Below are 26,275 nucleotides of genomic sequence, written 5' to 3'. Positions count from 1 at the left end.
TACTGCTAATATAGCTTTTCCGAAACAAGAGCTATGAAGATACGGTCTTTCCGTCTCTCCTCCAGTCTCCAGTGCACCCAGCTTTCTGGCCTCTTGCAGCTTTTCTGTAAATGTTCAAAAACCTAGATTGTGTTTTAAAAATAGAAGGCACAAGAAAAAGGAATCTTCTAGCTTCAACAGCTATGAGAACTATCTGACCTTACTCTAGGAAATCGTTTTGAGTTAAGCCAAAAAAAAATAATAATAATAAAAAAATAAAAAAAAAATAAATCAGCAAACCTGCTGCTGTCCCCATCTCCTTCCAAACTTCAAATCTAGATCACTTTCACATAGGAATGAACAATATTCTGAATAATTTCTCTCTACTGCATGGGTATATGCACCGATAACCCTTGCTGCTACCACCTGAATGTACAACACTGGATAAAGGTGAGTGAAGTCCTAAAGGCCATCAGAACTTATCTACTCCAGGAAATATTTAAATATAAACTACCAGAATCATGAACAGAATACACTTTAAACCAATATAACTGAACACCAAGAAAAAAATAAGAATAATGACTTACTGTGCATCTCTAACAGTTAAGACACCAGACAATACCTATGTAATGGGTTTACATTTATTCATGTACAACTCTATTTGTTAATGTTCTTCTTCAAATTCTACAGACCCTTTCTCAGTTGACTAACGCCAACAGCGTTAAAACAAAACTCTGTAATCAAAATCTGCTTCTCCAGATTTTTTAAAGAGCCCAAAATACTACACTCTGACCATCACAAAAGGACATGTTCACATGCACATCAGTTCAATTTTTCCATCATTTCTGAAGTCACAGGCCTTCTGAATATGCACAGTTCCCCACATGGAACACCATGCAGTTCTAAGTTTTAGAATACAAGACACCGAGGAGTTCCTCAAACCGTCTGTAACATTCCCTTTACTTCCCAATATATTAATCTGTATACAGCGACAAATGTCCTTTCCCTTTTTGGGGTACCTGATCAAGTCTAGGCAAACTAATGAGAGATAAAGTTACTTCTGTCACTTTGCCATAGCACTTTTTCCCCCAGGAACCACTCACCACTTCCTGGTCCCCTAAGTAGATGTACTAAAACTCCAAAACCACTTCCCCGTCTACCCCAATCCAGCCGAGCCTCTATGAAGAAAAAACTGACTGCAGTCATCTATATAAATGCCTTACTATTTGATACCCATTATTTGATAGACAGTACTTTTTTTTAGGTAGGCTCCATGCCCAATGTGGAGCTTGAACTCACAAACCTGAGATTGAGAGTCACACGCTCTACCAACTAAGCCAGCCAGGTGCCCCTACACGGTAAATTACCTTTGCAATTTCAATTACTTTGTAAATCTAAACTCTGCTGGGCCATTCTTAGCTAGAAATTCCAAGTCTGGAGTTTCCAAAACCCACTAAGCACCAAAAGAAATTTGTAGAGAATCTACCATGTTCCGATGTATTTACCGAGTGACTTCAAAGCGCTCTTCATGTGGCTAAGTATACAATTCAAGAAAATGCAGGCAAAGAAATGGCTAAAATAAAGTGAAGGCACATCAACAGACAAGGAATATTCTCTTTCCATCACACCTGCTTCATTACAAGATGGTCACCTCGGATTTGCACATAAAAAGGACTAGAAAGACACACTCCAAACTGGTAAGGGCTGGTCCCCTCATACAAGAATCATGGGAACAGAGAAGTTACCCTTTTACTTACAGACTCCTAAAGTGTTTAGTTTTTAATAATAAATATAATATTTACTTGCATTCTTTTTAAAATCCATAGAAAACAAAGATTACTCAATTTGACCAATGTGGGCAAAGATGGGAGGGAGGGACAAAAATTTTGAAATGAAACAGAAGATAAACGTCAACACTCGTGATTCTAATTGATAAAAATGCTTATTGCTTGCTTTTATAGTCTCAAAGCATTTTATCAACATGTATTATTTCCTGTAGCAGTTCTGGAAAGAATACAACCTGCCATATTCTAGCCCACCACAACATGAGTAATATGCAGAACTTGCTGCAGGTTAACAGAAAACCCACTGCTGTTTCCCAGGCCTGGAACCCACAACTTGGTTAACATGTTCAGTTAGGAATTTCAAATAACACTAACACAAATTTAAAATGACCAGCACATTCTGAAATGGTAATACCACTCTAATTAGTGCTAAACTTCACAAAATTGATTACTGAGTTCAGAAACGCTCAGATACTTAAAAATTTGAGAAAAGATCAGTGATATTGTTGAATAACATGGCTTAATGTTCCAATGCATTTGTATTCAATTAAAATTAGTACAAAAGCTAACTTCTCCTAACTTTCATAATTCTATAATCACAAAGTGGGAAGAATTAAAAAAAAATTGACAGTTTACACACAATTGGTTTTAACTTAACACAGTTTATGCTTTATAGGAGTATTCCGTAGTTAACAAAATTAACTTTTTACCAGCTGACAATGGTAGGAGGTGCTAGTACCTTCAAAATATGCGCCTTTGATTCACTACCTGTCAAAACAAACAAAAAAAGACAAACATTACTACTTGTAGTCTAATCCATTAGAGCCAAATATCAACCTTTTCCTGGAGATACTTTTACTTCCAAAAACTCACAGAAAAATTTCTGTTTTTGAAAACATTATCTATCACACTAGCAAATGACATTTTATCATTAACCTTTCATCAAAAAAAAGCTTATTATGTATCCCTACACACCAATTAGAATAGCCAAAATCTGAAAATACTGGTACCACCAAATATTGGCAAGAATACAGCACAAGAGGAACTCATTAATTGCTGGTAGGAATGCAAACTGCGTGGCCACGAAAACAAGTCTGACAGTTTCCTAGAAAACTGAACATATTCTTTACATTATGATCCAGCCTCCTGGATGAACTGAGTCCCCCTGGTATCTACCCAAATGAGCTAAAAGCTTATGATTAATTAAAAAAAAACTACATAAAAATATTTATATTGGCTTTATTCATAATTGCCAAAACTTGGAAGTAACTAAGATGTCCTTCAGTAGGTGAATGCATAAACTGTGGTCCATCCAGACAACGGAATATTATTCAGCACAAAAAGAAATGTGCTATCAAGCCACGAAAGACATGGAGGAAACTTAAATGCGCATTACTAAGGGAATGAAGTCAACACGAAAAGGGTACATATATTTTTTTTATTCCAACTCTGTAACATTCTGGAAAAGGAAAAGCTATTGAGGACAGTAAAAGGTTGCCAAGCGTTAAGAAGGAAAATGGGATAACAGGCAGAGTACAGAGGATTTTGGGGGTGGCAGAACCATCATTACATATTTGTCCAAACCCATGGAATGTACAACACACAGAGTGAGCCCTCAGGTAAAACAAGGACTCCAAGTGATAACGGTGTTATCAGTGTAGGTGCACTGACTGCAATATATTTAGCATTCTGGTGTGGGATTATTGATAATGGGGAGGCTGTGCATACTTTAGGTCAGAGTTATATAGCAATCTCCATGCCTTCTGCTCAATTTTGCTTTAAACTTGAAACTGCTCTAAAAAATAAAGTCTATTTTTTAAAAAGTTTAAAAAAAAAAAAAGTACATCCAAAACTCTGAAGGTACATATTGAGTTTCTTCTCTCATCATGGTAGTGGTCAAGAAGGATAATTACTAAGATTTATAAACAGTATTTCACTGTGTATACAACACTTTTATCCAATAATCTCAATGATTTTTTTTAAGATTTTTATTCATTCATTTGACAGAGAGAAACAGAGACAGAGAGAGTTCAAGCAGGGTGAGAGGCTGGGGGGAGAGAGAAGCAGACTCCCCTGCTGAGCTGGGGGCCTGTCCTGCGGCTGGATCCCAGGACCTGGAGATCATGACCTGAGCCAAAGGCAGACACTTAACCATCTGAGCCACCCAGGCGACCCGCAACAATTTTCACAATTGCTTGTGAAGTGGGAAGGTTTGCGGTCATTATAGGCTTAAAAAAAATAATTTAACATCAGCCCAAACTCACAGGGTTTGTAACTGGACTTAACAGTTAAGTATTTTGACAAAATTTAGCATATCACTACTCATAATTAAATTCCTTATTCCCTGTCAAGGCAGCCAAATATACTTTAAAAAAAAAAAAAAAAAAAAAAAAAGCATAGGCCTTAAAACCAGATAACCCTGGGTCTAAACCCCCCACTCTTTCTCATTTGTTTAGAGTGTTCTAAACAAATTCATTTGTTCATTCATCCATTTATCCATCTATCCATCCAGGTGGGGGGAAAATCTTACAAATTTACCTGCTATTTCATATGCCAGTTTCCTCATACATAAATAGGGATGACTATATATATATATATATATATATATATATATATATATAAAATTCATATCCAGAATATTTGTTGAATTTCTATAAATAAAATACAACTCAGAAGAAAAAATAGGCTACATATGTCCATGGGAAAAAACCTAAACACCCATTAACTATGAAATTGTCTCACTATTAAACACAAATGAAAACATTATCATTTCCCCCATCAAATTTTTTTATTAGAAAAAACGGGGCACCTGGGTGACTCAGTTGATTGGGCGGCTACCTCCAGCTCAGGTCATGATCCCAGGGTCCTGGGATCGAGCCCCACATCAGGCTCCCTGCTCAGTGGAGAGCCTGCTTCTCCCTCTTCCCTCTGCCTGCCACTCTACTTGTGCTCTATCTCTGTCAAATAAATAAATAAATAAATTTAAAAAAAAAAAAAAGGAAAGAAAAAACATCACAAGTATTGGCAAGGATATAGGAAACAAGAGTGCTCTTGGCTTTGTTGAGGGAAATGCAGCCACTTTGGAGAGCAATCTGGCAGCAACCAGCAAAGCTGAGGATGTAAATTCCTATGACCTAGCAAACGCCTCCTAAAAAAAATTTGCCCTGGAGAAATTCTGGCACATGTGCATATTTTATTTTGTTAATTAACACGACAGGTCCTAGTCTTTAACTGGCCCTTAATAAATGTTGAATCTCCTCAACAACTAGTTAGTGAATGAATGCCCACTCGGCTCCATACCCAGTGCTTTCCACTCTGGAAATGTGTCCATAGGCCTCAAAAAGCTCCCAGGACCAAGTACTGAGATGACAAAAACTACTGGATAAGGAGATAGGCTTTATTAAGGAAACAGGCAAATGAGGTCTTCCGTAAGAAGGTCAAAGAAGGCTAAGAACTAATTTATTTAACTCAGAACTGAGTGGATCCACAGATTTTTGGCAAAGGACACAAGAGAGGAAAGCACAGGCATTTAAAATAGCATCTGTGAAAGCACAGAAGCACTGGAGAACTCTTAAGTACCTGAAAGCAGCAAAAGTTACCTTACTTGAGAAAAGATCTTTGCAGATGTGACTGAATTAAGGATCTGGGGATGAGAGAGCGTTATGGGATTCAGCTGGTCCCTAAATGACACCACAAGTATCCCTGGAAGAAAGGCAGATCTGACATTCCGAGAGGGCATGTGAGGACAGAGCAGAGCTATTACGGGCTGGCCTCGAAGTCTGGACCCAGGCCACAGAATGCAGCAGGCCCAGCAACTGAAGAGGCAAGAACAGGTTCTTCTCTGGAAGGGGCAACACTCTGCCAACGCCTGATTTCAGCCCAGGAAACTTCTGGTCTCTTTTAACTGTAGGATAATCAATTTCTGTGGTACTAAGCCACCAAATCTACGGTGTTACAGCAGCTCTAAGAAGCAAAGGCAAGAGCTCACTGGCACTGCCCTCTATGCCATGCTAAGTGCTAAGTGGTTTAGATATTACCCAAATCTCTAAAGAGCCATCCAGATTTGTATGCAGAAGAGCCACCCCTCATACTATTAAATCTCACGCCAGTGTGGGGAATTTATTGATGGAGGCGGCGGGAACTAGAAACAGAAAAATCAGAATCAAAAATCCAGAGAGAATATGAAGTTCTGGATCACCAGACATTTGACAAAAAAAACCATCACAAAGAAAGACACTGATGAAAACTAATGTGGGGGGAACTCGATGGAAACAGTCGATGCAGGAAATACAAAGAATACTTTAAATACATGTGACTCATCTTCCAAAAGATAGGAGAGGCTATTAAATTGATTAAACAAAACTGGGGCACCATACAGGATTAAAAGTAAGATAAAACTCTTGGAGGCACCTGGGTGGCTCAGGGGGTTAAAGCCTCTGCCTTTGGCTCAGGTCATGATCCCAGAGTCCTGGGATCGAGCCCCGCATCGGGTTCTCTGCTCAACGGGGAGCCTGCTTCCTCCTCTCTCTCTCTGCCTGCCTCTCTGCCTACTTGTGATCTATCAAATAAATAAATAAAATCTTAAAAAAAAAAGAAAAAGAAAAAGCTCTTGTTAAAATTAAGAAGAGCACCTGATATTAAATTTAAAAGTCAACAGATATATTAAGAAAAAAAGGCTGGGAGTATTTTCCCAGAAAGGAAAGCAAAATCAAAGAAGGAGAAAACAGAAATCAAAAAAAGATTTTTAAAAGTAAGGTTGTACCTGGGGGCAGAGGGCTATAGGGAGTCTGGGGCTCTGAGGGTTCCAACAGTCCAGGCTCAGCCACTCACCAAAGGCAGAGAGACAAGTGGTAAGGAAATAAGAAAGGAAATGTATTTCCGAAAGCCCACACGAAGACAGCAGGCTGATGTTTTAAAGACTGCCTCCAAAGTGCTGAAAATACTTCCAGGTTTATATAGGAAAATGTGGGACAAAGGTCAGTGCGTATATGCAGGTGGGCAGTAAAGGTCAGGTGGATCGTTGTCTTGGGATCAACCACACAGGTAGGTCTTGCTGGCTCAGGACAGTCCTTATTGCTTGAGGGGGTAGTTCTGGTTCCCATCAAGAGATGTTTTGTGCAAGGTCTTTTGCCTGAGTTAAAGAGATAAGCTGGAAAGAAAAACTTAATTAGAAACTTTAAGATCAAAATGGAAGTAGTCAAAGTCCTTTTTCAAGGTGCTGAATTAATCCAAAAGACGAAGAGAACAAGTTCCACTAAAAGGAGTTGTAGAAAGAAAGAACAAAGAGAATGAAGAGGCAGAAATTACTGAAACACTCGGCAATAAAATATCCCACAGCTGATGGAACGCTAGTCGTCAGGCTGAAAGGGCCTGCAGAGTGCTAAGCAGATGAATGGGGGCAAAAATAACTTACCTCTAGACACAGCTTTGTGAATTCTCAGAGCACTCAGTTTAAGAATATCCCAAAAGCTTCAAAACAAAACAAAAACAAAAACAAAACTAGGTCACCTACAAATAAGTAAATTGTATAACTGATCAATACATATACTTTACATCTCATAGCACCTGCTTTCACTCTGTAATTTGAAAAGTGTCCCACCCAAACCTGGATGTACAGTCCCCCTTCCTATGACGGAATAAGAATCATACTGGCCTCAGATGTCTGCAACCCTGGAAGGCTATCAACAATGCCTTCAAAGTTTTGAGGGAAATGAATTTTAAACTAGAATTCTACTTCTAGCTAAATTCCTGATGAACTGCCAAGTAGAATAAAGAAATACTCAGAGATGTAAAGACTCAGGAAATTCACATTTTGCAAACATACTCTGATGAGACTACCTTAAAAAGTCCTCTACCACGTGCACACAATGACAGTATTTTTAAAGACAATTTTATTAAAACTAGAACTGCCCTACACTTCTGTTTTATTTTACAAGAGATAGATCCTACAGGTGAAGGGGTTAAGGGCTTAGTCCCGCAAGACTATTCCCCACTTGCTAGTCATGAGTCACCAGCTGGTTACAAACCAGGGATTTCCACAATCTCCTCCTCAAATTCAATAATTTGCAAGAATGGCTCACACAACTCAGGAACACCCATTACTTACGTTTATTGGTTTATTATAAAGAATACAGCTCAGGACAGCCCAAGGGAAGATATGCCTAGGGCAAGGGATACAGGGAGTAGGAGACACAGCAAAACTTCCAAACCCTCTCCAGGTGTGCCACCGTCCCAGCACCTGGCCCAGGTCACCAACACGGAAGCTCAACGAACTTCGCCGTTCATGAGTTTTTATCTCCAGCCCCCTCACTCCTCATAGGAGGTTGATGGGTGAGACTATAAGTTTTTTTAATATTTTATTAACATATATTATTTGTTTCAGGGGTACAAGACTGTGATTCATATATTTTGAGTCTATTTTTGTGTGTAGTGTAAGGAAAAGGGTCCAGTTTCATTCTTCTGCATGTGTCTGTCCAATTTTCCCAACACCATTTGTTGAAGAGACAGTCTTTTTTCCATTTGACTTTCTTTCCTGCTTTGTCGAAGATTAGCTGACCGTATAGAGTTGAGGGTCCATTTCTGGGCTCTCTCTATTCTGTTCCACTGATCTATTTGTCTGTTTTTGTGCAGTACCATACTGCCTTGATGATTACAGCTTTGTAACAGAGCTTGAAGTTCAAAACTGTGATGCCACCAGCTTTGCTTTTCTTTTTCAATATTCCTCAGGCTATTCAAGGTCTTTTCTGGTTAGATACAAATTTTAGGATTATTTGTTCCACTTCTGTGAAAAAAGTTGATGGTATTTTGACAGGGATTACATTAAATGTGTAGACTGCTCTAGGTAGCATAGCCATTTTCACAATATTTGTTCTTCCAACCCATGAGCATGGTATGTTTTTCCATTTCTTTGTGTCTTCAATTTCTTTCATAAGTGTTCTATAGTTTTCTGAGTATAGATTCTTTGCCTCTTTGGTTAGATTTATTCCTACATATCTTATGGTTTTGGGTACAACTGTAAATAGGACTGACTCATTAATTTCTCTTTCTTCTGTCTTGGTGGTGGTGTACAGAAATACAACTGATTTCTGCGCACTGATTTTATATACTTCTACTTTAGGGTCTTTAACCTTCTAATCGCTGGGTCCTTCTGGTGACCAGCCCCATCCTGAGGCTATCTAGAGAACCCCATCCTAAGCTGTTCATTAACATAAACTCCAGATGTTATCAAAGGATGTATTTATGAATAACAGAAGACTCCTATCACTTGGGAAATTGCCATGATCTCAGGAGCTCCCTGCCACTAGTGGGGACAAAGACCAAACATATTTTTGTATTACACCCAGGATTCTGTTATTCTCTATATTAGCAGTTTAACTGGGAGGGAAAGGTGTGATCATGTCAGTATATGCATTTAAAAAAAAAGTATCCGGAGCTCCGGGGTGGCTCAGTTGGTTAAGCAACTGCCTTCAGTTCAGGTCATGATCCTGGAGGCCCCAGATCCGAGTCCCACATCGGGCTCCCTGCTCAGCAGGGAGTCTGCTTCTCCCTCTGACCCTCTCCCCTCTCGTGCTCACTCTCTCTCTCTCAAGTAAATAAATAAAATCTTTAAACAATAATAGTAATAATAATAATATGTATGTTTAAATAAATAAAAAAGTATTAAAGGAAAGTACCAATTATCAACCTTTTTTTTTTTTTAAAGATTTTATTTATTTGACAGACAGAGATAACAAGTAGGCAGAGAGGCAGGCAGACAGAGAGAGGGAAGTAGGCTCCCAGCTGAGAAGAGGGCCTGATTCCAGGCTGGATCCCAGGACCCTGAGATCATGACCGGAGGAGCCAAAGGCAGAGGTTTAACCCACTGAGCCACCCAGGCGCCCCACAATTACCAACTTTAAAAGGAATTTCATACTCACAGACAAAAGAAAACTTCTTTAACTTAATATATCAGAAACCAATACCAAATACAAAAGATATTTTACAATTAAAGTAATATATATCAGAAACCAACACCAATTACAAAAGGTAATTTTGATTAAAGGCAGGAAGGCCAGCTGTAACCATCATTACTGGATTTTGTTAAGAAGGCTCTAGCCCTTATGACCATTAGCCACATGTAGCTACTGAACACTTACTTGGAAGTATGTCCAAACTGTGCTCTAAATATAAAATATACATAGAATTATAAAGCCTTAGTATGGAAAAAAATGTAAAACATTGCAATAATTCTTATGTTGATTATATGTTGAAATAGTATCTTGGTTACAAGTAGTCCCCCCCCCTTATGGGGGGGGTACATCCCAAGACCCCGAGCAGATGCCTGTAACCACAGATAGTACTGAACCCTGCAGACACTATGTTTTCTCCTATACATACCTATGATAAAGTTTTATTTATAAATTAGCACAGGAAGAGATTAACAATGTTAAAAAGAAAAATACAAGCCTGAAATGGCATCACTTAAGCCAAATCACTGTACATAGACTTAATACCTAATCTTGCAGTTTCAACCTCCTCAAGAAATGTAGTCTTAATGGGTCAGTCAGGAATTTTCTGATCCCCATCAATGAAGTATGCCATTGGGGCATTCTCCACACACCCCCAAAGAAAGAGGAGTTAATCTGTGTAAGACTCCCTGCCATCCCCATAAGGGAAGGTGATTTTCAAAAGAACAATCCTCTTCTATTGTGCATAACTTTCTCACCACACCCTCTTCCACCTTCTCTGACTCCTTGGATCTCCCCTCTACTTGCTAGATGGGATGCTGGCCAAGTCATGATCATTTAATAAAATCCATTAGGTCTTCAAATTTACCTGGATGGATTTTGTTTTTAAACAGCAGTAATAGAACAATTTTAACAATATACTGTAATAAAAGGTCAACTATACTGCAATTAAAATAAAAAACTTAATAAAAAGTTATATGAATGTACTCTCTTTCTCAAAACATTTTATTGTACTGTACTCCTCCTTCTTGTGATAAGAGACAATAATAAAAATGCCTAGGGGATTAGATGAAGAGAGGTGAAGGAAGTGGATGTTGTGAAGCAGCCTTAGGCTCCTGCTGACGTTCTAAGGAAAGGACAGGAAAAGAGGAGCATTTGCTTCTGGACCACAATTGACTGAGGATAACCAAAACTACAGAGAGAGAAACTGCAGATAAGGGGGTACTACTGTATGCTGGATTAAATAAACTATATTCAAGTTACTTGTTTCATTTCACTTTATTTAATATGCCTACTAGAAGTTATATATATGGCTCATTATTTGTTCTTCTCATTGCATTCCTTTTAGAGAACACTGCAGGAGAAAAAGAAACAGCATGAATACTGGAAAAGGAGAAACAGAATCTTCATTATTTGCATATGATTGCCAATCTGACAAGAAATCCAAAAGAATCATTTGAAAGCTATGCAACCAGAGACAGAATTCACTAAGACATCTGGATACCAGGTAAATAATAAAAATCAATAGTTCTTCTATATACCTGTATAATCAGTTAAAAAATGAAAAGACGGGGGTGCCTGGCTGGCTCAGTCCATAGAAATGAAACTCTTGATCTTGGGGTCATGAGTTCAAGCCCCAAGTTGGGACTAGTTTATATTTAAAAAAAAAAAAAAAGTGTGGCTCAGTCGGTTGGGGGTCCAACTCTTCATTTCAGCTCAGGTCAAGATCTTGGTGTTGTGAGATGGAGCTCTGTGCTGTGCTGGGTGTGGAGCCTACTTGGGATTCTCTCTCTCTCTTTCCCCCTCGGCCCCTCCCCCTTTAAAAAATGAAAACAGAGAAGATCTTAGTCACAATAGCAAAAGCAACTTTAAAATACTTAATACACACAACATCTTGCTTAAACATATGTAGGTAGAGATGCCTGGCTGGCTCAGTCAGAAGAACATGCAACTCTTGATCTCTGGGTTATGTGTTTGAGCCCCACATTGGGTACAGGGATTAGTTAAAATCTTTTAAAAAAACAATGAACATATATATGTAACTATGAACGTACATATGTAAAAAATGCTACTGACAGACACTAAATTAAAAGACAGACTAGTTCTTGAGTAGAAAAGATTATAATTCTGCCAAAATTCATCTACAAACCAAATACAATCCAAGTCAAAATCCTCATAGGACTTTATTACTTGTTTTGTGTGATCACTTGATAGTAATTCTGAAGTTTATCTAGAGGAAAACATTTTAAGATTTGCTAATAAAACTTGAAAACAAGAATACTTAATGCATACTTACCCTATTAGATGTCAAAAATAACACTAACTGTTCTGGTACAGAATTTTAAAACCAGAAAACTGTCACGGGATTTTTGTATTGGACCATAGTGGCATTTCAGATCAGTGGTTAAAAGATTATTAAGTTAAGCAGCATTAAAGAAAACTCGGAACTGAGCCAATGGGTGGATTTAAATCTTAGATAGATGAGGAGCAGATCTGTGAAACGAATAACCTGGCAATTCCTCTCTTCCACAGCTCCCATGTCCCAAAAGTGATTTGTTCCTAAGCGTTTTTTCTGACTATAAAATAATCTCCAGTGCTATCATGGTAGCCGGCACACCCTATTGCCTGGCCTGCCACTTTCAGAGAGAGAGAAGCACGGGTTCTGCCGGAACTCTATGATGCCCCTGGCTCGCATCTCCACCCCAGTGGACTACTGCAAACATGACATCAATAGGGACCCAGCAGCCTATGACCTAGGAGGCCTGTATCAAAAATATGGACATGCTGATCCAGTAATATTCTCTACAGAACTTAGAACTGGCACTCAATTAAAATAATCTGAGACAATTAAAAGAAGCTGAAGACTGCCAATGTAAACTTGTCCTTCAACATTCAGCTGAAGCCTCTAGGGGAGGTCCTCCTCAGTGCCACAGAGCTGTGTCAACCTCTCTGTGCTAGCACTCCATTCCTGTCAACACAGAGGCATGAGTAAACACACAATGAGAAAACTAAATAGCTTAACAGATGCAGTACAGGAAAACAGGAGGAAGTTAGAAGTGAAAATGAAAAATAGAAACAGAGTGGAGAGAATGAGATCGCATTTTTAAGCAAAGCAGCTGACGAAATTTGTTTTTTCATAATGATTACTTTGGGTTATCACAGAAAAGGATTCCAGGTATGTAGACATTAAAATAGCTCAAGTGAAGGATGAAGCCCAGAGTTTAGGGCAGTAGTTACAGAAGAAGCAAGACAACAGGATATGGGGAGATGTGAAGATTAAGCTTTAAAAATTAGTATTCAACATTTCTAGAATGGTAGGTGACTTGCAATAGACACAAGGAATATATGCGGAAGAGCAGATCCATAGGAAAGTGCATGAGGATAGGGCTGGATGTTCAGTGTGTGGGAATGACTAGAGGAGAGATTCAAGATATTGTCAGAAATACAGGGCTGGGGCTACCGACAGAGCGACAGAGCGGCAGATGGAGATTTTGAGAGTCATCACTGACCCTATCCCTATTTAGAGTGGAAACCATGGAATCCCTCAAATACAGTGTACATTCACTTGTAAAAAGATTAAGGACAGACACTACAAAAGCCAGTTAGAAAGGTAAAGAAAGCAAGAACAGTGTCCTAGAAACCAAAGGTAGGCAATGAAGGTTGATGAGGACACTGTCAGGAGTGTCAAAGGCTTTTAAGAAGGCAACAAGCATGGGTATCTGGGTGGCGCAGTTGGTTGGGTGTCTGCCTTTGGCTCAAGGCCATGATCTCAGGGTCTTGGGATCAAGCACATCAAGCTCCCTACTCAATGGAGAGACTGCTTCTCCCTCTCCCTTCCCCTTTGCCCTCCTACTTGTGCACATGCATGCACACTCTCTCTCAAATACCTTTGGATTTAAAAAAAAAAAAAAAAAAAAAGGCAACAAGGAGTTACCATATCAAAGTTCAAGAACTCAGGTTGGCCTGAGACAAATCTATCACACTTTCTTATCTTCCCTACCAGGAAATTTCTAAATTATAATCTGTACATTTTTACTCAGCCAGCTAGCTATTCAAATGCATATTTTATCAACAGTAAATCTACTCTTTCAGAATTCCTGAGCTCCCACTAATAAGCACAGACTGGTCATTTTGTGTCAAGTTGTTGCTGGCCTTCCAAAATTTGTTTGGTGTTAGGTTCAAATCTTTCAACGCAATTTAATAAACACTATCTCATGTCCTTTACTGTGCAGGGATACGCAGACTGATTGATTCAACAAAACAGAAATATCTTTATGCTGGGCACTGGGTGTACATTAGTAAGTAATACACAAATACACTTGTCTTCATAGAGCTCTCTTTTCTAGTGGAGGGATACTTAAACACAGCAACTGCCCCTTAAAGAGCCCAAAAGAAACACATCTAACAAGGTAACAAACATATTTATTATCTCATGAAGCCTATATGAAATCAGTAACAAGAAACACAAAGCTATAATTAATCACCTACAGGTAACATGCCTGTCTGCCGACATCACACAACATAAACATTATTAACTTAAACATGCATATAGTCAGCTCTCAGTTATCTGTAAGCAAACTACCCATGCATCAAGAGCAATTCCCTAATACTGACTCATGTTTCTGGGTTATACACCATCCAAATTTCTACCGTATAATATTCTCATACATGATATCATGTAAAAAATATACAGTTTAAGACTTTTACAAACTGGGGCACCTGGGTGGCTCAGTGGGTTAAAGCCTCTACTTTCAGCTCAGGTCATGATCCCAGGATCCTGGGATCGAGCCCCGCATCGGGCTCTCTGCTCAGCAAGGAGCCTGCTTCCTCCTCTCTCTCTCTGCCTGCCTCTCTGCCTACTTGTGATCTCCACCTGTCAAATAAATAAATAAAATCTTAAAAAAAAAAACTTTTACAAACTAACTCAATCATTACACATGCCGGCTTTACTATGTCCCCCATTTTTTTTAAGATTTTATTTATTTGAGAGAGAGATCACAAATAGGCAGAGAGATAGAGGGGGGAAGCAGGCTCCCGCTGAGCAGAGAGCCCGATGCGGGGCTCAATCCCAGGACCCTGAGATCATGACCTGAGCCAAAGGCAGAGGCTTATATGTCCCCCATTTTTCAAATGAACTTGCAGAGACATGCTCCTTAAATCCAATAACCTTCAATCCATTTCCCGGAGCCAACTAACCCAATCTCTTCAAACTCATCCCAAACTCAACTCATCCCCAAAGTTGCCCCCAAACTAATAAGCCTCCAAACAGGGCCTAGTTTTATCTAAGAGCCCACTCTCTAAACTTCAAAGATCACAACAAGCCCCTTTTGGTAAAAATTACTGGCATTCCAAACACATGTACCTTTAATATTGTGTATATGTACTTTGGTCCTAGCATATCATAAACCCTACGAATCATGCATAAAATGTAGAAATTACTATAAAGAAAAAGTTTCTAACATTTCTTCCCTGCACCGCAGAGACAGGCTATATACACACCTGGACCACAGGTACCCTGCAAGGCAGATCTCACCCTGATCCTAAAGAAACTGAAACTCAGAGGTTAAGAATTTGCTGTGCTCACAAAACTAAAATGAGGCAGAACTAGATTTGGGGATTTAAGTAACAGTGTGGTCACAAACCTCAAGCCCTTCGTCACTCCTCTCTACCACACCAATCTCCTTCCTTACCTCTGGGGTCTCATGAGCTCCCTCTCTGACCTCACACCCCACTTCCGGCCAGCTACTATCTCCCACAACCTTCCCACCTCGAGATGGTACCGGATAAACAGGTATTCATTTTATACCTCAGGAAAGTGATACACAAACTAAACACTAAATTTCTAAGAAGAGTGCTATGCTGTCAAAATAAGCATCGGTCCACAAAGACAGGCCTAGTTTCAGGGTAAATGATGAATACAAATTCTTAGACTCTAGCACACTAGCAAATGGAAAGTTAACAATACAAAGGCAAAAGGACTTAGGAAAATATTCACCGTGGATATGTAAAAAATAGTAATAATGACCAATGTATTATGGTCCATGTGGTATAATTTCAATTAATGTGAATCTTTAGATTAAAATGTCATCATCTACAGTTTTTTTTTTTTTAAAGATTTTTTATTTATTTATTTGACAGAGAGAGATCACAAGTAGATGGAGAGGCAGGCAGAGAGAGAGGAGGAAGCAGGCTCCCTGCTGAGCAGAGAGCCCGATGCGGGACTCGATCCCAGGACCCTGAGATCATGACCTGAGCCGAAGGCAGCGGCTTAACCCACTGAGCCACCCAGGCGCCCCATCATCTACAGTTCTAAGATTAATTAATTTTAGTTCATTCTGGTCTCCTATGGAATTAAAATAAACTCCATTATTTCGACTTAGAAAGAAGTCCAGAGATCAAGTCAGTCTCGAATGCAAAAAGAGGAATTTCTGGTTGTTTACACTAAAAAGCTCAAGGTCAGGGCGCCTGGGTGGCACAGTGGGTTAAAGCCTCTGCCTTCGGCTCAGGTCATGATCCCAGGGTCCTGGGATCGAGCCCCACATCGGGCTCTCTGCTCAGCATGGAGCCTGCTTCCTCCTCTCTCTGCCTGCCTCTCTGCCTACTTGTGATCTCTGTCAAATACATAAATAAAATCTTTAAAAAAAAAAAAAAAAAAAAGAACAACAACAAAAAAAAACCCAAGGTCAAGATCTAGAATGAGGATTACTGCAATCCTGATGAAAGTAAAATGAGTAAAAATAAACTTCTGTGGCTGAAGAACTTTTTATAATGTTGGCCAAGATAATAGTGAGTATTTTACAACCCAGAAACATCAATGCAGAAAAATGAGCTGTTACATATCTACAAAATCAATTTAGAACTAAAATAATATTCAAAAGGTTAACTATTTCATCAGTCAGTGTAGCTAGTATCTAATAAAACCCATGCAAATACCCAAGTGAATTCCAAGGAGTAAACACAAAATAAACTCACAGAGGGAAATGCACAAAGCTAACAAAGGTTCAGAGAAACCAAAGAGAAATATGGCATAGATAACAAAAAAGCAGATCATAACACTACTGAGCAAGAAAGGATTACAGGCAAGGAAATCCAAACTCCATAAAAACTAATGGTGTGGAGAACACCACAATGCCAGGCGTAACAGTCATTATGGTGGTACAACTGGAAACAACTTTAACAACTCAGAGCCCACGTGTTTCTCGTCACTTGCTGGCTGCTTAATCTCCATTCCTACTCCTAGAACCTTCCATGCATTCAGCAACTACTTTCTGAATTGAAGGAAACAATGAATAAATGAGATCATGTAAGTTCTTAACTATTTCTGTTCTCCATGCCTCTGCTCTTTGCTTGCCCTCTGGGATATGATTCATTCTCAAAGTTTCCCTAGCCCCCCTAAACCAGCTAACGCCTCAATTTTATCTGTCAGTCCCGCTCTTCCCCAACTGCCCGGGACATCCCATTTGAGTACCATCCTCAAACACAACTCTTTCTTCAAATCCAACTCATGTCTTCTTTCGCTCAGCGAAAGACCTTTCCTGGTTACCTTGGGCAAACATGACCATTCTATCCTCCGTATTGTTCACTCTACATGAACCACATCTTGTCTGTATCCTCCTATAGATTGAACATTCTTGTCCTTAAGAAATTATTATTTCCTACTCCCCCTTAAATGATGTACACTTTTGGGACAGGTAGGTGGCTCAGTCAGTTAAGCTTCTGCCTTCAACTCAGGTCATCAGGGTCAAGCCTGCATCAGGCTTCCTGCTCACAGGGAGTCTGCTTTTCCCTCTTCCTCTGCTCCTGCACTCTCTCTCACTCTGCCCCCATGTGTGTGCTCTTTAACAACTAAAATCTTTTTTTAAAAATGATGTACAGTTCTATCATATGATGGGCTCCCTCACACACTGGATTCAGAATACCCTGTTATGTTTACCAAAAAACTGCTTCTGAAGGACGGAGGAAAAAACAAACAAACAAACAAAAAACAAAGAGGCACAAGGAACCTTTTGGCAGTGATAAACATGTAAACTACCTTGATTATGGTGATGGTTGTACAGGTGTATACATGTACAAGCTCAAACTGTATATATTAAATATGTGATTTTTCAATTAAAATATAGAGAAAGGGAAGAAGAAAGGAAAGACAAAGAAAACTGGGGAAAAAAGAAAGAAATAAAAAAGACAGGAGGCAGAGAAATAAGGCAAGCAACCAACAGAGGAGGTCACCTGTGTACCCTAAACTACCATCTGTATCTCCCTCAGTGCTCATACTTCATAAGGTGAGAATTAAAATATTTATGTTAAAGAAACTGAAATGAAAAGGGTTAGAAAGGTTAAGAAACCAGATCAAATTTACACAGAAAGTTTTATACACATGACTCCTCCACTCAACAGCATAGAGTTGATGATACAGGATAATGAGTGTATTTAGAAATGCTACCTGAATCATTATTAAGATCGTATTACAAAAGGTATTAAAAACAAGAGGAAACTCTTAAATTACTTGAATGAGAAGTACGCCATGTCAACCTACTTTCAATGTGCTTTATAAATACCAAAAAATTAAAGCACAAGATAAATCCTAAATTACTGATGTTACTCAATTTTCTATGATTTATAATCTCTTCCCAATCTCCATTAGTAAGACCTTACAATACATTAGACATTTCTTTGAAGTATATTTGTACATGTAAAGATAATAATGCTATTTCAGAAGAGAAAGCAGTAATAAGAAATGGATAGACTTAGAATATACTGCATACGCTAAATAAAATTAGCATCGTTAATATTTATTGATCATTGACTCCATGCAGGCACTTACCCTATATAAACCCTTATAACAATCGACAGGTAGATTCCATTATGATCTGTATTTTATAGAAGAAACTGAGTCACAGAGATGCTGAACAAGCTGCCCAAGGTCACACAGCTATCCAGAAGTTAATACAGGACTCAAATCCAAACAATCTTTTTTTTTTTTTTTAAGATTTTTATTTTAGAGAGACACAAAGTGGAAGAGAAATCACGAGCAAGGGGGAAGAACAGAGGGGAGAAGCAGACTCCCCACAGAGAAGGGAGCCCACTGCAGGACTCAACTCAATCTCAGGACCCTAGGATCATGACCTGAGCCTAAGGCAGCCACTTAACCAACTGAGCCACCCAGGAGCCCCAAATCCAAGCAATCTTAACTCCGAAGTCCATATTCCTACTCACCAAATCACAATGGAAAAGACATATTTTAGAGAAAGATTATTAAACAAGCATTAAATACAGAACTGGCCAAATAAAAAATAGATTGACAAAAACTTCCCAAGAGGAAGCACGCGTGAATTATCCCTACAGTCACTTACGGAATTTAAAATGAGAAGATACTATCTGCAAAATTGCCTAAGAATATATATATATATATATATATATATATATATATATATATATATGAAAGTCAAACAAGGTTAATGAAAAGAAAAGTTACTAAAAAGAACTTTAGAGGAAAAGCAGCCACTGTGGTTTTTTACTACAACTATGAGTCAAATAATACCTTAAGTCAAATAATGACAAGATTAAAGGGACTCAGAGATAGGATATACAGAAGAAAAAGGAGTGCAGGAGGACTACAGTGTCAAAAATGGAATTAGAGAAGGAATGGTGTTTAAGGATACTCATGCTAGTATTCATAAAAACAAAACAACAACAACAAAAAGGCAGCACAGCAGCAACCCAAAGGTCTACCAAGAGAGCAAAGAGGAAACCAAATGCATTGTAGTCCTAAAATGTCACACCATATCACAGTGAAAATAAATGAGCTAAACAGACATGTACATACCCACTCTGATGAAACTCAATTGATAAAACCACGATTAAGTGATAACAAGTAAAAAAAAAGTTGTTGCACAATCATACAATACTACGTACTTGAAATTTAAAAACACACAGAACAGTATTATACACTGCTTGGGGATAATAAAACTGTAGAGAAATGCCTACAAATAATAAAATTCAGACCACCAAACTCAGATTAGTAGTTAACTGGAGGATTTGGGGGAAGGGAGTGGGTTTAACTGGATTAAATATTATGAAATACTTTTCAGACATACAGAAAGCATGTCTTTTTAACAGAAGGAAAGGAAGAAAATGTATTAGATTATAGCATCCCAAATTGCTTTATATTCCCAATCCAGAAAATTCCAAAAGGGCAATTATAATGATCCCTGAAGGAATGCTAAAGTAGGATTCACATTCAAGTACAAGAAAATTCCAGTTAAATTCCCTCAATTTAGGTTGTTACTCTTTATTTATGTCCCGCTCTGTAAGAACAAGATGAGGGGGGGGGCATGGGGGAGGAATAAACTATGTGTAATTAAAACAGATTAACACTGTCCCTAAATGTCATCACAGCTCCTTTCCTGATAAATTGTGTCTTCAGAGGTCAGTAAGAACTGCAAGCCTGTCACCCCAGACGGGGGTACAGAGCCCAGGCTATAAGAACATGGATGGACTCCGGAACCAAACTGCTTGAGAGGAGATCCAACACACACACAGACTAGTCACTTTAGGTTCCCTGTGCCTCAATTTCCTCATCTGTGAAATAAGAGTGATTAAAAAAAGAAAAAAATCCCTATCTATTATAACTAAGAAGAAGGTAGGAACAGCGCCTGACCAGAGGAAGTACTGTAATGGCATTGGCTATTAGCCTTATTCCAAAGACCAATAGTCTAGAAGAGGAAAAACTGAGCTTTGTAGCAGGAAAGTGTTAATTGTGGTTACTTTCTAAGTGAAGTAGGGGACAGAAAGCTGACCATGACAAACAGAAAAATGGACAGCTTTTGACCTCTTGAGCAATGTTAGGATAGCAAGATAAGCTTTTTATTTTTCTAATATTCTTTAATATTATAATATCTCCAATATGTACATATTTGTAGACATACACACCTGGACCAAATTCAAGACAAACTTTCTATTCCCTGGCTCCCTTGTTCCCTTCAGCCCAATTCATCTTAGAAAACCACACTATCGGGGCGCCTGGGTGGCTCAGTGGGTTAAAGCCTCTGCCTTCGGCTCAGGTCATGATCTCAGGGTCCTGGGATCGAGCCCCGCATCAGGCTCTCTGCTCAGTGGGGAGCCTGCTTCCCTCTCTCTCTCTCTGCCTGCCTCTCTGCCTACTTGAGATCTCTGTCAAATAAATAAATAAAAATATTTAAAAAAAAAAAAAGAAAAGAAAAGAAAAAGACTCAGGTCACTATCACCTCCACTGCAAAATCCCCCCTTCTTCCTCTCCTGCTGTCTGTACTGGTTATACCACACTGCAATACTTCTGTCCTTACACCTTCCTTGCCTACACCATATAATGTTCATACAACTTACTTCCATCAACCAAGAAGAGCTCTCTGAGAACAGAAACTATGGATCATTTTCAAATTCCCAGTGTCTTGCAAGACAGGCATTAAATAAATATATGAACGAATAAAGCAGTCTCCCTACATATAACAAATACAACAAGGGCAAGTAGAAACCTGTAACTGAAGGCGGTTTATCCAAAAGGTTATTTAGGTATCTTCAGTTCTATTTAAGAATTAGCAGATCAGTTGAACCCTCTGAATCATCCACCAATTAATACTTTATCCCTCAGAGTGGGAATTACAAGTATGTATGTAAAACATATTCCGGTAAAAACAAAAGCTAAACTTTTATTTAAAAGATTTTATTTGACATAGGGAGAGGGAGAGCACAAGCAAGGTGGAATAGCAGAGGAAGAGAGAGAAGCAGCTCCCCCTCCTCCTCAAAGCAAGGAGCCATATTCGAGGTTCAACCTCAGTACCCTCGGACCAAGCAGGCAATTAATTGAGCCACCCAGGTGCCCAAGAAGCTAAACTTTTAAATGAAAAAAATTAAGTCATTTAAAATGTCAGGGAAGGGGCGCCTGGGTGGCTCAGTGGGTTAAGCCACTGCCTTCGGCTCAGGTCATGATCTCAGGGTCCTGGGATCGAGTCCCACATCGGGCTCTCTGCTCAGCAGGGAGCCTGCTTCCCTCTCTCTCTCTGCCTGCCTCTCCGTCTACTTGTGATCTCTCTCTGTCAAATAAATAAATAAAATCTTTAAAAAATAAATAAATAAAAAATAAAAAATAAAATGTCAGGGAAACAGAAGTAGTCTAAAAACTGTTTCTTATGAAACTAAAAAGAGCATGTAGAAGAAATCACAGGACAATGTTTATAATGTCTCCTTTTTCAGGAGAGAAATAATCACAAGTCAGATTAAAGTACATACCCCATTAAGGTGGATGAAATCAAAATTAAATCACACATTAAATCAATTTCACGCAAAGCTTCTATAGTGAGGTTTTGTAAAGAACCTATCGGGTCAGCTAAAATTGAGCTAGTTTTTTGGAATTTAACAGTTCTTGGTAATTATTGGAAAATTGCCAAGGCTCCAGGATAAAGTACTGACAAGTGTCAGATCAGTTACCGGCCTGTCTTGGATTACTACAGAAAAGGTGTGCCTCCTCCTGGCTAAGGTTCAGGCCTCATTTGGATCCCACCCCCTTCCATCTTCTCAGGAACTTTGCAAAAATAAGCAAACACTTTTCTCATCTGTATTCAACCTCTCCCTTTCAATGAACACCTTCCCATCAGAATTTAAACTTAAATGATAAAAAAATCAAAACTCTAGAAAGTTTCCTGTTCTTGCTATCTCCATTTTCTTCACCTTCTACTTGCTTCTGCTTCCCATCCCATCAACATCACCTGCAAAAGGGCACTCATGACCTCGGAGTCGCTAAATCCACAGGAAGTTACTCAATTTCCCTCTTAGCTCCCCCACTGGCTGCAGGGATACCCCTCCAGCTAGGGCTCCCACCTGAGCCAGGTTCCCGGGCCACTCCTTCCATCTCATTTGCCAAGCTCAGCCTCCTCTACCCAGCTCCATCCCAGGCCTCCACCTGTTCTCATTCTAGCCTCTCCACAATCTCACCCAAGCCCAGGAGTCTACATCACCTCTGTATGATGGCTCCAAGACAGTAAACTAGTAATCACTGTACAGCTTCTCCCAACTATTAATCACCATGTCTGGCAATTTTGCCACCAAATTTCCTTTTTCTCAGTATTTCTCCTGGTGATACAAGGCTTTTAAAAAGGATCAAATGGGCTAACATGAGTACTTTGAAAAGGTTGGGGGGAGAGACGTGACTTAAATCTGAGCATTACTATTCATTAAATTTAAATCTCCTTGAAAACGGACTTTGTCAAATTCACCTTTTTACTTTTCCACATGGTACACCTAGCAGTGTTTTGCATGCAGACAGCATTTCAGTATATGTATTGCAATGAATTATTTGTACTGCCTTAATACACATTCAACTGAAATATTCATGTACTTAACAGTTTGTATTTCCCAAACCACATAACCATTTTGTCTCCTAAGAGGTGAGAATTTTAAGTCAAATATAACTACCCTGGATACTTCTGATAATCAGGATGCTACTTATCTCAAGTTAGGAAAACCTGTCACTATCTTGGCCTGGCTTTCCTGAAAACATCCAACTCCTATCAAGTCCAAAGTTTAGATAAAGATTCTTGGTTCCCAAATATTCACGTTGAGAGGGGAAAATTTAAGTACTACAGAACAGTTAGGCTGTAAGGCAGAATGACTGCTTCAAAAAGCTCCCGATCTGGGGACGCCTGGGTGGCTCAGTTGGTTAAGCAGCTACCTTCGGCTCAGGTCATGATCCCAGCATCCTGGGATCGAGTCCCACATCGGGCTCCTTGCTCGTCCGGGAACCTGCTTCTCCCTCTGCCTCTGCCTGCCATTCTGTCTGCCTGTGCTCGCTCGCTCTCCCTCTCTCTCTCTCTCTCTCTGACAAATAAATAAATAAGTAAAATCTAAAAAAAACAAAACAAAACAAAAAAAAGCTCCCGATCTCATTTTCCATCTTGTAACATGAGCTAGAGTGGTATTCTGAGTAGGATCAGACACCGTGAAATGAAAAGAACATTAGTGTTCAAAAGTTCTCAAACTCTTGCATTAGGCACATTTAATTAGAGACTCAGAATGCAAGATTGTAAAACCTCGCCTTATCAATTCAAAAAACTCCCTACTTTCCATCTAAATCATAATCCTCACTAAAATCTCCATTCACACACTTCTCCTTCATTGCACTTCTCATAATTTGTAATTAAGTATTTATCTGTATGATGATTTGCTTCTTATCTGTTTCCTACATGAAAGTAAGGATCACATCAGTTCTGTTCAACACTATATTCCCAGCCTTACATGGGACCTAAAATACAACATGAGTGAAAGGCTCTGGCTGAGCAGTTAATTGAATGAGGAATGGAAATAGTCATTTAAGCAGAACCAGATAGCAGGGAAGCACAAGATCCTGAGGCTTTGAGATCTGACACACACCCCTACCAGATACAGCATGATTTTCCACTCATAATTTACCCATCTTTCATTTCTTTCAAACCTTCCTTCTTCTTCCTTTCTTCTTCAAGAAGGGCATTTTTAGACTCAGAGTATTTCAGCTTTAAATCCTGTCGAAATATCTTAACAAATCCAGTAACAGAGACTTGACGACACGAGGTGATTTGTCACCTTGACCCTTCCGATAAAAGACAGCTTGAAAAGTCTAAAGAACATGCCACAGTGACTACAGAAGTCTTAGTCATCCCCAAGGTAAGAAATGCAGAGTAAGATGCCAGAAAACAAAAGAATAAAGTCTGTGCAAATGACTACCATCTCATAACACCTCTTCCCTTCAATAACCTTCTGATACACTTTCAGACAACAGGGCAACAACCTTCAGCTCCCAGGACTAACCTGGAGAAACAAAAAAGGTTGTGATAATCAGGAATGAAGGTCATCAAACTACAGCTCCCCCCCCCCCCCCCCCGCAAAAAAATTCACGGTGGCAACTATTCAGCCAACCACCAAGGAGAGGCAGCATAATACAAGTGGTTAGATGCAAGAGCTCTGGGTTTTAACACAGGCCGGTCTGAATCCCAGCTTCTCTTAACAGGCTGTGATCTGGGGCAAGTTAATGCGTCCAAACTGCAGTTTCTCCAGCTGTAAAATGGGAATAAGCAATACCCTAGAGGGCTGTTAACTGTGTGAAGGTACTGTGCATAAAGCACTTAGTACGGTGCCTAGCATGTAATAAAGCCTCAATAAATTGTCAACTATTTGTCACTGTATTCAGAGGTGATCGCTTTCACACAGGCCTATTCCTCCTCTAGCTTCCATATAATTCTAAAGATATTGCTCTACCCTTTCTATTTTTGAGGGGTCATATATGCAATAGCTTAGAGCACATTTTCTAAATGCAGACTGGATAAACCAGTTAAATGTCTGCCTCGGGATGCTCACCTAGGAAGCGGGCCTGATCATCCCTCCCCCGCAGGACTGCTGATAGCGCGAGCACCACCTCGGCGTGACACATTCTGTTACTGATGTATTAAACCGCACTTAGGGAAAAGTAAACCTGCAACTCTCAACCCCAACCACCGGTCAATCCTAGCCCCACCAGCACCCATCGCGGCCACAACAAATACCAAGGTCGCCCCTGCTCATCCACCCAATTTCTCCCCACAGTCGGCGGCAACACACACCCCCGCCGGTCCCTCCAGCAGGGTTTCCCGGAACCGCGGGGCTCAGTTTCCTCGCAAGAACGCGTCAACGCCCACCCAAAGAAAGACGCCAGCCCCCCATACCGTCCGCCCCCACAGCGCCGGGAGGGACGCGGGGCACCCTTCCTCCCCCGGACCGCGCAGTCACCCGGCTGCCGTTCCCCCCGCTCACGTGGGCCCTTCGGCCCAGGCCCCACGTCACCAGGTTCCCAGACCCCACGGCGGCGCCTCCCACCCTGCCCGGCTTTTCCACACACACACACACATACACACACGCCGCGGGCCGCCACGCAACCCCCGCGGCGCACAGCCCCGGGGCCTGGCTCCGCGGCCACATCCGGGCCCCAAACCCGCGCCGCCCTCGGGTTCAGCCCGGCCGCACGCTGAGGCCGCGCCGCCGACCAGCCCCCGCCGCTCCCACAACGGGCGCCACACTCACCGCGACACCGGAGCCCCGGTTCCTCCAGTCTCGGGCCCACGCAGGCCTGGCTGCGCCCCCAGAGCATTCACGCCCCGTGCCGCCTCCTGGGGACCCTGGCGCAGCCGCACTGTAAGGGGGCGACCGTCTGCTGTCCCGGCCGCTGCTGCCGCCGCCGCCGCCTCGTCCCAGCCCCGGCCGGGGCCACAATCCCAGCGTCGCAGGCCCGCGCCGGCAGACCAGCGTCTGTTGAGCCGAACCGCCCGGGACGCTCACCCCCGGCCGGCGCTCGTTGCATATGCAGAGAGGCCGCCGCCCATTGGCCAGCGGGCGGTGGCGCGTGCGGGGCTGGGCCTATCGAATTCCGGCGGGGGAGCACGGCGCGGTCGGCCAGGGGCGGGACGGGGTTACTACGGGTCGTTCGCGGAGCCGCCGCGGACGGGACCCAGCCGCCACCGGCCGCGGGGTGGGGACCCGGCCGGAGGGAGGGATCGCACGGTGGCGGCTGGGGGAGGGGAGGCGGGCTCG

At 40.7% G+C, this 26,275-nt stretch overlaps 1 protein-coding gene across 5 annotated transcripts in view; it reads right to left on the bottom strand.

Annotated features, from left to right (window-relative positions):
* The window catches only part of ACSL3 (acyl-CoA synthetase long chain family member 3), a 68,940-nt gene extending 42,919 nt beyond the window's left edge, over positions 1-26,021 (bottom strand). Inside the window, exons 1-2 of one of the 5 annotated variants that reach the window (XM_047721110.1) lie at positions 25,769-26,021; positions 2,474-2,531 (exon numbers count right to left, since the gene is read on the bottom strand). The gene's annotated coding sequence lies outside the window, so the exon portion shown is untranslated. Of the gene's footprint in view, positions 1-2,473; positions 2,532-4,572; positions 4,592-7,176; positions 7,199-25,768 lie in introns of those variants that run through there. The other 4 variants (XM_047721111.1, XM_047721114.1, XM_047721113.1 and 1 more) reach the window with 4 other exon arrangements.
* Between the last annotated feature and the right edge of the window lie 254 nt (positions 26,022-26,275).

This window comes from Lutra lutra, chromosome 3, assembly GCF_902655055.1.
Source record: "Lutra lutra chromosome 3, mLutLut1.2, whole genome shotgun sequence".
Lineage (NCBI taxonomy): Eukaryota > Metazoa > Chordata > Mammalia > Carnivora > Mustelidae > Lutra > Lutra lutra.
This window is presented reverse-complemented; position numbering and strand designations above follow the sequence as displayed.